We start from the raw sequence: 13,099 nt of genomic DNA, 5'->3' as shown, positions 1-13,099 counted from the left end.
CCATACCAAAACTTCACAAACATATCTGAACTTTATTAGGGTAATATCAAAACTAAGTCAAGCCATTGTTCATAGGTAAAATATGAGTAGAAGAGTGAATGTAAACCAGGGGAAAAAACGCACCTCCCTCGCCTGTGCCCAATAAAATAAAATAAAAAACACAACCCTTCCCAAAGGATTTTTTTTTGGGGGGGACCACCCCTATGTTGGACCACCCCTCCCCCCAAGTACATTTCTACAGTATCTGTCCCTAACTGCTGTATAAACTATAAACTACACCTACCCTCCTCTCCTTCATAAATTACAATTACTAAAGCTACACACCTCTTCTGTCAGCTCTTACCAGCATTCACTTCAATGCATTTTTCCCTGTGTTCATAAAGCTCCTCCACTATAGCAGTGTGTTACCTGGCTTCCATTTCTGAGATGATACATCCTACTACTTTCTCCAGGATAAAGGTGGTATAATATATTTTTTTAAAGCTTTCATTAGCTTCTGACGCAGCAGCTGTGCATAGAGAATTGGAAAAGTGTCGGGTTTGAAGCTTAAATCTAAACACATATCTCCGTGGGGACACCGACTCAAATCTGTCATTATTTAACCTGTTTACAGCATAAATTGAAAACAAAACAAGGAATCAATACGGAATGGGGACAGATTACTGTATGTGCCAATATTTCAGACAGCTTTGATAAAGGGCTATGGGCTTCTAATAGATCCTTTAGGGAATACACTCCATTTACCTTAAACTTAAAGAGGGGGATGTTTGTCAGTGGCAAATAGGACCATTCATTAGCTGTAGATCAAACCATTTAGTCTAGTTAAACCCCAACTGGCTGTTGGCCATGCAACAGGTGATTGTATAAAATAACATTATTCTCCCAAAGCTTATTTCAAAGTCTTTCCTATTTTATTGAAGGAAGGTCAAAATGTGTCCCCTGTCTACATTTGCTTAAGCCACTATGTAAACCCTGCAATCAATAATCTACATAGGTTTAGAACCACTTGTTGGAATGCAAAAGGGACTAAACCTGTCTTATCTGCAACCTTCTACACAGCACATAATGGGCCTCAACCATTTATTACCAAAGCCTTGCACTGTCTGAGAATTATTTTTCTCACAAAAAAGGAACTCCACTTGCTTTTAGCTGAACATTTGGAGAATATACAATGAAGAATAATAACTTCTTAGCCCACTATTGTCCAGTGGAAAGTGAGAGGATAACAGATGCAATGGCCAATAAACCAATCAATCCACCTCAGACAATGGTGAAGAGGAAAAGCCTTGGCATCTAACAGTAAGAAGTGTCACAAGTCTGTCTGTGCCAGAGCCTTGACGAAGCTAAAGCATCTCTTTGACCCCAGAGCAGAGTGGTGAGTTAGCCACAGCTCTTTTCTACTTTTAAAGTGGTTCTTTCTTGTCCCGAATCAAATACACCCTCACACAGGGGGGGGGGGGGGGTGGTTAGACAAAATACACAGTGAGCCAAGCCTCTTGAGCAATGGGAGCCTTGAGCGAGGAGGAGAGGGAAGTACAGTAAGTACTCCAGCAGACAGCCGCAGCAGGGGAGGGACTAACTATAGCCACATCAATGACGAACACTCACAGCAAGGCCACCTCCCCTCACTTTGAAAAGAAAATAAATTAAACAACAAAGGGGACACTGACATTCACTGCTGCCTTTCAGCTCGTTGCTCCAACTAACCTGCTGGCTCTGTAGCATGACCGTCACGTCACGCTTTTTGTCCAATTTTCAAAGCTTTACACATCAAAAAGTTATATCGTTGGTTTGAGACTACCTATCAAAACAACTAGGATAGTTTAAAACGTTGATGAATAGAGTAAACACAAAAAAAAACTAAGTTACCTGATGCTCTGGCCTTGTATGGTCATCCAATGGGAGGAGAGAGGCCCCGTATCTCTGAGCATCTTCTTGCGATGCATTACACACGCAATCAATAACAGCAAAATATACACTGCGAAAGGCCTCAGCCGCACTGCCCGGCGAGAGGCATTGATAAATGATTTTGTGCCAGTTATGACAGCAAGGTGCACCCAGTGAAGAGAGCAGAAGGCCTTTTTAATAGTGCAAGGAGAGAATTAAATCAAACCCAGGAGGGCCTCGGCATTCGAAGAGGGGATGCTGTATCTCTCAGCTCTAAATCACGACTCTACTTCAGACCCATTCCTTCCGTATCCCCATTTCTCTACGTTATCCGAAGGAAACATGTCTCCTGCCGTCAATGGAAGAGTTTCCAGGTTATGATTTATCGGAGAGAGAGAGAAAAAAGCCATAAACGCATGTCCCCCAAAAAATAAACACAACCCGTCTGACCATTTTTGGGCTCTAGGCTCCGACAGAAGTTGTCCAACTGCTTTGCTGCTATGAAAATGTCAATATTGGGAGATACAATGTTATTCTGGTGTTACGTTAATTACCGAAACATGTCATGTGAAAAATAAATGTTCCATTTCATCACAAACAAAGTCTGTGTGGGGAAAAAAAAACAACAACGAGACATTTAGCTTGTATCTTGTTACGATGGCCTGTACAAAATGCTCTGTGCATTCCACGAGTAAATGTAAGATAGAAAATCCTGCAGTGGGCAATACACAAAATGCTAGCATGCCTTATTATCTCCAGGTAGAAGAAAAGTGAAAAGTTTCCAAAGGTCACGAATTAATCAAACTCATTACCTGTGCAAGAGAGGGATTATTGCCTGCTTCCTGCTAACTGCTTTTGCCCAGTTTGAACCTGTTTTCTTTTCAAAGCGCCACAGATTCCCATAGGGGCGGGTGTCCACAAAACCTCTTTTAAAATGGGAAAAGTGAATTATAAATGTCCTTCTGGGCCTATAGGAAACATAAATAATAAACAGACAGTATGTTAGCAGACATTTGGTCACGATACTGTAATAAATGTAACCAAACCAACCGTGTTGCCTGTTTGTTAATTGCATGGTTGCTGTGTTCAGTAAAGCCAATTCTCAGTCAATTCATGCACTAGAAACAGTCAAAGCCATGCTAGCTGGGGAGAGAAGATCCTACTTACTGGCGATGGCGGCCAGTAGCTACCACTTGATCCAATAAATACTACAAAAGAAAGGGGGAGAGAGGGAGAGGGGTGTGGGAGTGATGGTTTATATGCCCATGAACCCAGTGTGATGGGCACTCTGGTCCACTTTCCTCTCTCAGCGCTCTTGATTCCAGAAGTTTCAGAGAGCTTCAAGCACTTATCACAGAGGGTTGGAATTCTACAGCAGGCGGCTCACAGACAGAGCAGAAGCAGACAGACAAACCTAAATGGACACAGACCTTTTACTTATTGGAAAGATATTAGCCTAATCGTTACCGCAAATCTCTTTAGAAATAATTTAGCTGTCAATGAAAAGCAACAGGCGGATAGTTAAATGTTTTTGAATGGAGATGGACGCCGTCGAATAATAGCAAAGCCGATGTATATTAATGCCACATCCACATCATCTCTGAGGAGTACACACACCTCTGTCTGACGATTTAGAGGTGAAATACGTGAGACTTAGTGACAAACACCTACTGGTATAACACATGCGATGAACTAGTTGAAGTCGCAATTCTTACATAAAACCTGTTTGCAACATGCATTTTGTTCATATGAAATCACAAATGTAAAACAGGTAAAAAAAATAATAATGTGAATGTTGCAATTTTCTTAGCACATTTCCCACAATGTGCACTTGTAAGTCGGAATTAGTCTTGAGCGTGCACCTTCATGGAAAATAATGTTGGATAATAACCTTAAATTTGAGTGTAAAGTTGTTAGGGATAAAAACAACAACTGCAGAACGGGCAAAGGGGATTGAGATATCAGTTGTTTTTTTCAGGCACAGCTAACTATGAGCCTAATTCAGGCTAATTGGGCTTGTAGACCCACATAAAGAAACAAAACCCTGCGCTCTATTTCCAGCCTTGTGGTCGGTGCCACGCTTTTAACATGCTATTGTGCTCCTATGAAAACATGCCGATTGGTAGGGCCTCCTCTTGGCAACACTGGGCGTTGTTATTTCAAACTGATATATTTTTGGAAATGCATGAAGTATTCCCAAATATACATAACCAATGAGCACAGTGATTGTTATCGTCAAGGCTATTATCTAACATGTGACATATTGACCACATGAAGGTGATTCAATTGTTGAAAAGGCATTGTTGAATGAAAACTGCACTTTTGTACCAAAATCAGAACAAAATGTTGAATTAAACCTCAATTCGCCTTAAAATGTCATCACAATGACTAATTCTATGTCGTATATTTTCGTTATTTTGTCATTGTGTTTTATAAATATTTTTTTTAAAGAAAGCTCACACACACACACACACACACACACACACACACACACACACACACACAGGGAATAAAACAAACAGTAAACGCTTCAAGGGAAGCCCGGCCTGTAAATGTGCACAATATTCCACGTTATATACATGTCATTTCGGAGTGCGGTCAGAGTGACACAGTGTCAAATCTGTGTGACAGATTTAGGTGAAAGCTGGTGAAGGGAGCCTGCATGGCGAGAGTGGCTTAGGGCTGACTCAGACACCCTATATAAGAAATCCAGCCCGGGAGAAAGGAGCTCTGCTCACCATTGAGCTCAGCCTAGGCCACTACTGCCCACAGGCACCCACAACAACCCCCTGACACCATTGCCATCTCCTGACCAGGTCAAAACGCACCGCACTCATTTTTCGTAGCTTTTGGAGCAAAGTATCACCCACAAATTGTACATGGATTAGGCCTAACCTGACAATGTTCAAACAAAGCATCGAGGGTCATGTGTGGGTCATACATATCCCCTTTATTTCAATATGAATGTACTCAACACAATAATATATTTGAAGTTAAATGCTATATTGGATCTTTCTCAAGTGTACAAATGACTGTAATAGAGCCATAGAGAGTTAGTGAAGTAGGATAAGAACATACAAGCAAGCGGGTTCTCAGGAGAGTTTCTTCTTTAAGCTATATTCTTCATGTAGTGTCTCCCTCTTCTGGATATAATATGACATTTCATAGTTACACGTTTCATTTTCCAAATAGTCATACAAACAAATCTACACAACTTTTTCATTGTATCCAACAATTGAAGAATATGCACAGTGTAAATCAAAGATGTATATTTTATTTTTACGACGTTTTGATTTTGTAGTTATTGATAATAATCTGCATGTCACAACAGTTATTTGGTTTGATGGGGCAGGGTCGTTTAAAAAAGAAATCTCTTACAAACTAAGCTGAGGACAGGCTGACATCTAGTGGACAAACAATACATTGATTCTAGAAGGCAAGAGGCAGTAATAGTGTCTTTTTGTTAGGCGTATCGACTTGAAGTTGGTTCGACCAGGGACTCCCAAACTCGGTCCTGGGTACTTGCAGTAATCATGGTCAAATTACCGACCGGGGGGCTCCCAAACTCGGTCCTGGGTACTTGCAGTAATCATGGTCAAATTATCAACTGGGGGGCTCCCAAACTCGGTCCTGGGTACTTGCAGTAATCATGGTCAAATTACAGACCGGGGGGCTCCCATTCATTTTGTTTGCCACTCTCACTCAGATATCACATTCAAAACTGAAAACATTTCTCTCCGCCCCCATGGCAAAACGAGTGGAATTGCATAAATGAGTTATAACATTTCAAAATCTTCTCTCTTCCCCGTAGCAAAACATGTAGAACTGGCTTTTAAACTGCACCATTTTCTCTACGATCCATGGCAAAATGTGTAGAATTGCAGGACATTCTGTCAAAAATGTTTTCTCTCCGCTGTCAAGAGGGTTGGGGCGGTAAAATGTTTTGCTCGCAAGGTGAGGGAGCCCCCAACAAAAGGCTACGGCCGGCTCTGACTGAACGTGTGGGTATGGATGTGGGTACGCAGACCCGTGAGCCACTGCGGCCCTTCATGACAAGTTCAGATTTTTGCTGTGGCCCCTCCCCACCCCACTCAAACTTGCCCATCCTTGGTTGACAACATCACTTTCTTGATCTTACCACGTTGGTTTACTGGGAACTAACATTGGCTTATCTTGGCAGAAAACACGCCAGGAATGGAAGTTGCGACAAACTTCAGATCTGCCTCCCACCCGGATTCATTTATCTGAATGAATGAAAATCATTTGCAAACTGTTTACCCCCAGCGACGGTCCCGTCTGTGGCACTACGAGAGTGGCACCATCATGTCAGTCTTTAACTCTCCATCCTGCCCCTGGCACCGCTTGCACTGTGTTTCTTTCTCCTTCTACAGACTCTTCCGTAGGAAAGTCAGACTCTGCCGGTGAAGCCGGCAAAGAGACTACATGTGGCCGCCATCTTTAACCACCCTCTTGCCTGAACGGCTTTCAGGACTAAAACTCCAGAGACACCCAAAGCTAAGCAACTAAAAGCTGTAAAACTAAAAGCAAAAGTAAAAGCATCAAAAACTTGAAGTCTTTTGTTGCCTGTATGATTCCTCTTTGCCCACCTGTGTAGTCGGGCACCACCCGCTCTCCCCAACACTGCCCAAATTGAAAGACGACATGACAGGATAGGTAACACACTCTACACACCGTCATTAGAGCAACGGGGTGTCAAGACTTTAGCTCCAGACCTGGCTGTTCTACACGGCACAGACGGGCGACGATGATGATGACGAGTAAGAAGATGATGACATGCGTGGGTTGCGGAGGGAGAAGGGAAGGTGAGATAATAGCCCTGCTCTCTCCAGTGCTTTATCTACATTAGGTTTTGATCTACATTAGGCACTAGTTGTCTCTCGTCGTTGTCAGCTCTTCCTTGGTCAGTCCTCCTCGTAGGGGGAACTCTGACATGGCTGATACGACACACCTTAGGAGGAACCTTCACCGTCTGCCTGAAGTTACATGAACCAACGTCTGCTCCACCGCCCTGAGGTCAGAGACACAGAAGGGTTAGACCAGCACTTTCCTAAACTCAAGGGGTGAACTTTTGTTTTCTCCCAAGCAATACACAGCCGACTCAAATAATCCAAGCCTGACGATGCGTTGATTAGTTGAATAATCTGTGTAGAGCTAGGGCATTAAACAAAGAATCTACCCCTTAGGGTCCCGAGAGCCAAGTTTAAGAAATGCCGGGTTAAATAGAGGCTCTATTCTATTCTAACCTGGGTCATAACATCATCATGGAGGGGTGGTGTGGTGAATCCAAAACCAGCCCCTCACCCCTACCAACTTGCTCGGAGGGCCCTCGGTCGCCACGTGTTGCTCACAAAATTCAGAGGGTGACTTCCAGAGTGGCGAGGGGATCAAATAAACCCATCCACGTCTGGAGACACTCGTTGACTTGATTGATGCAATTCATGTTTCCCATTTAAATGATAAAACAAGCATGAAATTCAAATGAACAACTTCTTATAGTTTTACAATACCTCAGTGACGTTAAACACTTCATTTGTAGGTATTTCATTTGTTACATTTGTGTCAAATAAAACACAAACAAATGCAGGTTGCATATAATTTGTCACGCATCTCATTTCTTTTGTATGAAAAACTCCAAACATATTGCAGTGTGTGTTGGGAGGGGGAGGGACTAGTTTGGGATTCAGCAGTAGATTCTAACCTGGGTCGTTCTATCAGCATGAAGGGCTGGTAGATTCTCATCAGGGTTGTACTATCATCTTGGACGGGTGGAAGATGCGACAGTCTGGCTCCTCTGTGTAGATGTGCCCCATGATGTTAATCCCTGGAACATACCTCCAGCGGGGCCATTTAAACCTTCCACTGGACTCAAACTGGGATTTAGGGGCAATTTGGTTCTCTATGAAGGACATTTTGGCCTGGGGAGACAGAGAGAACGAGCCAGAGAGACAGGGAGAGAAAGAGAGAGAGAATATTACCTTTCTCGGGCTGTGTTTACGCAGCCCCCCTAAGAACAAAGTTCTATTATTTTCTTCATAGCCAATCTTTGTTTCTGGCTGTCCATCCTTTTACGTTTGTACATTTTTGCATAGGTACCCATATCAGATTTGCACGTTCACATTGATGTAGCCTATGAAATAGCATGCAGACACAATGGTCATTCATTTCCTGTCACTGTTCCTTTAAATGTTGGAGTAGTTGCTCTTGGTCATGGCACATTGGTTTACACATTGGGAAAAAGATCATATATGCCAAATTATTGACCCCCCAAAAATATGTATTTGGCTGCCTGTGTGAACGCAGCCTAACGTACAGTATGTCCGTAGACACAGTCATTCAGAGATGTCCCCTCCATATCCACTGGACTGCCACCCACAGGATGGGTTCATGTGTCGGTTGATAGGCCAAGGCATCACCTACAGTCAATCAATCAATCATTCAATTTTGATTTTGCGCACCTGACCGCCACCTCTTGTCTTACTGGAGGTAGCTGTTCTGTCTTGCCGATGCACGGAAAACCCAGCCAACTGTATGTTATCCATGTCGTTGATCAGCCACGACTCGGCGAAACATAAGATATTACAGTTAATGTTCCGTTGGTAGGATAGTCTCGAACAGAGCTCATCCGGTTTATTCTCCAATGATTGCACATTGGCCAATAGGATGGATGGTAGAGGTGGGTTACCCATTCGCCAAAATTCTCACAAGGCACCCGGACCTGCATCCCCTGTATCGGCGTCTCTTCTTCATGCAAATGACGGGGATTTTGGGCCTGGTCCGGTATCAGCAGTAAGTCCTTCTAGTCCACTCGTTAAAGAAAAGCTCTTCATCCATTTAGAGGTGAGTAATCACTGTTCTGATATCCACAAGCTCTTTTGGGTCATAAGGGGCGGTGGACAGATGTTGTATATCTTCAGCAGAATTGTCCAAGACCATTTTTCCTTTTTAGGACTTTTATTAAGTGTATTGACCTTATCGCACCAACAGAGATGTTGAATGAGGAAGTAAAATATTTTAAACAGATGTTATCTTGTTATCTTGCAAATCTTCGGACACAAAAAGCGGGACTGATCTCTCTCCTACTGAAGCAGGAGCCAGGGAGGGCAATACAAAGCCCCAGTATTTTAATCTTTCAAAAAAAAGTTGTAGGCCCCTCACTCTTCAATGTTGTGACTTAAAATATTGGCAAGATATATTGCTCATAGAGTAAAAAAGGTCATACCGGACATTATTCATCACGATCCGACATGATTCTTAAAAGGAAGACACACTGGAGACGACATTCGAAAACTACTAGAAATCGCGAGAAAGCAGGGAAACCAGGAATTATCGGTAAGCAGGTTTTGAGAAAGCATTTGATACATTATTTCCAGAATCTCAACTTTGGAGAATCTCTCATAAGACGGTGTAAAAGTAATGTATGACAATCGTTTATGTAAAACAATACATAATGGTTACTTCTCTGAGAACGTTGAGTTGTCAAGAGGCATACCTACCTATTTGTTATGGCCGTTGAATTGTTAGCTTTGAAAATCAGGTCTAATACTAACGTTAAGAGGCAAACAATTAAGAGATTAGAGATGATAATGTCAATGTAGGCCGTTGATTCAAGGTCTCGAGTCCACCATCTTCAACCTTGAAGGGCCTCATTGAGAACCTGGACAATGTCTCCAGTTTCTCTGGACTAAAAAAAACAACTATGGTAAGTGTACTATATTACGGATTGGATCTCTAAAAGCTGCAAACTTGAAATTGCCATGTGTTCTCCCGATTAAATGGGCAGATGGTGAAGTCGATGTGCTTGGTGTACATATCCCGTAAAAGTGCAACAATTAACTTTGATTGAAAACGTAGCAAAATAGATAAGAGTCTTGAAACACCTTATCCGTTTACAGGAAGATTACCTTGGTTAATTCTCTAGTGATATCTCAGTTTACATATTCATTTATGGTTCTGCCGACTCCAGGAGAATCCTTATTCAAATCATGCAAGAAAATAATATTTCTCTTTATTTGGAATGGCAAACCAGATAAAGTTCAAACGAGCATATTTAGAACCAAATTGGTTTCAATTGTTTAAGAGTGGACCCTTTGCCTTTTTGTAGATTAAAACATTTTCGGTGTACTGACAATGGATCCCTGTTTAAAGCATCCTCCTTTTTAAATGAAGCCATACCAATTTGGCCACAATTTCAATGTCATCTTCCAGAAAAGGCAGATCTAATATTGCAGCAAATAGTATGGTTAAAATGATTTCTCTATACTGACAGAGAGAAAAACACAAAAAGGGTAGCATTTTCATGAAGGACATTGTAAACAAGAATAGCACAATTATGTCACACAAGCGCCTAACAACAGTGTATGGAGATGTATCCTCAATACAAAATGATAACCCCAGGTTAGGTTAAATGTGGAAGAAACATTTCGGGTTGAACGCATTCAAGTTGCGCAACTGTCGATGTATCCTCTTTCCCTTTTAACCAGTTCCAAGTGGCCCTGCCTGTCACGTATACTCCCTCTCTGGCGCTCGAGGTCGCCAGTCTGCCTATTATTACGCACACCTGTCACCATCGTTACGCGCACCAGCCTCACCTGGACTCCATCACCTTCCTGATTACCTTATATGTCACCCCCTTTGGTTCCTTCCCCAGGCGTTAATGACTCTGTTTGTGTTCCACGTCTGTACGCTACTCGTGTCTCTGGTTTTGTTCTACGTTGTTCTAAGACCTGCGATCTTGAACATGCCGCTTTAAAATGATTACATAAGAAGGCATTGTAGTTGTGGTTACGGTTATTGTAGTTATTATTGTATTCTTATACAATATTGTAGTTATTGTAGTTACAGTAGCCTCAACATGTCATATGTTACTCATTTTAAGGTCGAATCAATACTGCTACCTTAGTTGGTAAGATCGCCATAACTTTAGGCTATTTACTGTCTTACAAAAGTGATATTGAACGTCCGTTCAGTGCAAGTAAAACATTTTTATCAAGACAGGCTACGATTGGTGGTATTTCAAAAGACAGAAAAAAGAAGAGTAAGGATATTAACCTACTCAAATCATTGGACGCAAAATCGCCTAGCCTAGGGACTCCATTACTAAGAAAAATAGCTCTGCCTACGTTAATATTTTATTGTTTGTTTTTCTCCCCACTAACCACGTTTAATTTAAAAAAGGACCTAAATATAGCTGCGTGCAGGGGCACACACACAAATACCTTGCCATACCCCATTTATAGCTGAAATGACACCCCTGCATGGAAAAACAGGGGAAATTGTATCCTTAAAAAAGTATGATATAATAGGATTTCCATACATTTCTCCCTATTGGAAATCATTGTTTGTTGCTTTGTTTCCTAACCTAACTGTTGTTATTTCCATCCAACATTATGGTTGTAACGTAGGCCTACAAATGAACAAACGCCAGAGTTGGTTGACAGTATCATAAATGTAGACATTTTTAACCTTAGTAGGCTACTCGCCTCCGCTGTGAATGTGCCTGGTCTGGTTCTCACATTAGCATGTGCCTAAAAGTGATCACGTTTTGTGAGGACACATTCAACGGGACAGTGAGCTGGTATGATCTTTTATATAGGGGAGAGTGGGGTAAGTCGAGCTGAAGCGGGGTAAGAGAAAAGGGGGTAGGTTGAGACCCCCTTGTTTCTAGGGAACCAGACACAAAATAAATATTTTTGGCCAAATAGTTAGGGAGAGGTCATCATTTCATGGAGTCTGTGAAGTAAGAAGCCACATGGAAAAAGCTGTAAGTCAATGATAAGTCAAATAGTAAGTAAAATCCATTTATTCATGTATTTACAGAGTTCCTCTGTCCAGTGTCTGTGTTCTTTTGCCCAACTTAATCTTTTATTTTTATTGGCCATTCTGAGATATGGCTTTTTCTTTGCAGCTCTGCCTAGAAGGCCAGCATCCCGGAGTCGTCTCTTCACTGTTGACGTTGAGACTGGTGTTTTGCGATATTTAATGAAGCTGCCAGTTGAGGACCTGTGAGGCGCCTGTTTCTCAAACGAGTCATTCTAATGTACTAATGTCCTCTTGCTCAGTTGTGCACCGTGGCCTCCCACTCCTATTCTGGTTAGAGCCAGTTTGCGCTGTTCTGTGAAGGGAGTAGTACACAGCGTTGTACTGTAAGGTATCTCGTCCTCCTCTTCTGAGGAGGAGAAGCGAGAAGGATCGGAGGACCAAAACGCAGCATGGTAAGTGTCCATAATGTTTATTTTAGAACATAAACTGAACACTACGAAATACAAAACAATAAACGTGAAATGAACGAAACAGTCCTGTGTGGCGACAAACACTGACACGGAAGACAAACACCCACAACCCAAAAGTGAAACCCAGGCTACCTAAGTATGATTCTCAATCAGGGACAACAATTGACAGCTGCCTCTGATTGAGAACTATACTAGGCCGAACTCAAAAACCAACATAGAAAAACAAACATAGACTGCCCACCCAACTCACGCCCTGACCATACTAAAACAAAGATAAAATAACAGAACTATGGTCAGAACGTGACATGTACAAGATCTTCAATTTATTGGCAATTTCTCACATGGAATAGCCTTCATTTCTCAGAACAAGAACACACTGATGAGTTTCAGAAGAAATGATGATGACGTTTCTGGCCATTTTGAGCCTGTAATCGAACCCACAAATGCTGATGCTCCAGATACTCAACTAGTCAAAAGAGGGCTAGTTTTATTGCTTCTTTAATCAGCACAACAGTTTTCAGCTGTGCTAACATAATTGCAAAAGGGTTTTCTAATGATCAATTAGCCTTTTAAAATTATAAACTTGGATTAGCTAACACAACGTGCCATTGGAACACAGGAGTGATGGTTGCTGATAATGGGCCTCTGTACACCTATGTAGATATTCCAATAACAATCAGCTGTTTCCAGCTACAATAGCCATTTACAACATTAACAATGTCTACAGTTTATTTCTGATCAATTTGATGTTATTTTAATGGAGAAAAAAAGTGCCTTTCTTTAAAAAACAAGGACATTTCTAAGTGACCTTAAACTTTTTAACGGTAGTATAGAGAGAGAGAAAGAGAGAGAGAGAGAGAGAGAGATCTCTTTGTTAGAAAGAATACTACAGTATATTCCCCTTGACGGAGTGATGCTGAATGTAGAAAATAGCTTAACTTACCCTACTCTCCCCTACAGGT

The sequence above is a fragment of the Oncorhynchus clarkii genome, chromosome 3 (assembly GCF_045791955.1).
Source record: "Oncorhynchus clarkii lewisi isolate Uvic-CL-2024 chromosome 3, UVic_Ocla_1.0, whole genome shotgun sequence".
NCBI classification, from domain to species: Eukaryota; Metazoa; Chordata; class Actinopteri; order Salmoniformes; family Salmonidae; genus Oncorhynchus; species Oncorhynchus clarkii.
Note: the sequence above shows the minus strand (reverse complement) of the source record.